This window comes from Penaeus monodon, chromosome 34 (assembly GCF_015228065.2).
Source record: "Penaeus monodon isolate SGIC_2016 chromosome 34, NSTDA_Pmon_1, whole genome shotgun sequence".
Taxonomy (NCBI): domain Eukaryota; kingdom Metazoa; phylum Arthropoda; class Malacostraca; order Decapoda; family Penaeidae; genus Penaeus; species Penaeus monodon.
The window spans coordinates 19,635,421-19,635,815 of NC_051419.1; the positions used below are offsets into that span (position 1 = coordinate 19,635,421).

Genomic DNA, 395 nt, shown 5'->3' on the forward strand with positions numbered 1-395 from the left:
CATAAATAGAAACAGCAAATAAATGTCATGGCATTGGCTACTATTATACTACGTGCCTGTATGTAAATTTTTTTCTACTTAAGAAATGAAACTTACCATTATGAAATGATGGTTATTTATGAATGCTGAGTTTCTTAATCATGCATTACTTTCCGTCATAGCAATAAATTATGAGTTTGGCACCTTAAAATAGCAAGTGATTTACAAGTCAAAAACAAAGGTAATGCTGAAAATCAGTTAATGAAGTAAAACAAAACAAAACAAAACACGGTTTATCCTCCCATTCATCCAGTTGGCGGCAGCTGGTGCGAGCGAAGTTCCGAGCCGAGCGGACAGGGAGCGAAGAGAAGCCGGAAATACTTACGGGGAAGTTGCCGTCGAAGAAGTCGATGCAC

General features: G+C 38.2%; 1 protein-coding gene and 1 long non-coding RNA gene across 2 annotated transcripts in view; both read right to left on the reverse strand.

Moving 5' to 3' along the window:
- The window catches only part of LOC119594854, an 11,794-nt gene that overhangs the window by 10,490 nt on the left and 909 nt on the right, over positions 1-395 (reverse strand). The window lies entirely within an intron of this gene.
- LOC119594930 overlaps positions 1-395 on the reverse strand; it is a 1,188-nt gene extending 793 nt beyond the window's left edge. Inside the window, exon 1 of the long non-coding RNA XR_005230662.1 lies at positions 365-395. This is a non-coding gene — a long non-coding RNA (uncharacterized LOC119594930). The remainder of the gene's footprint in view (positions 1-364) is intronic.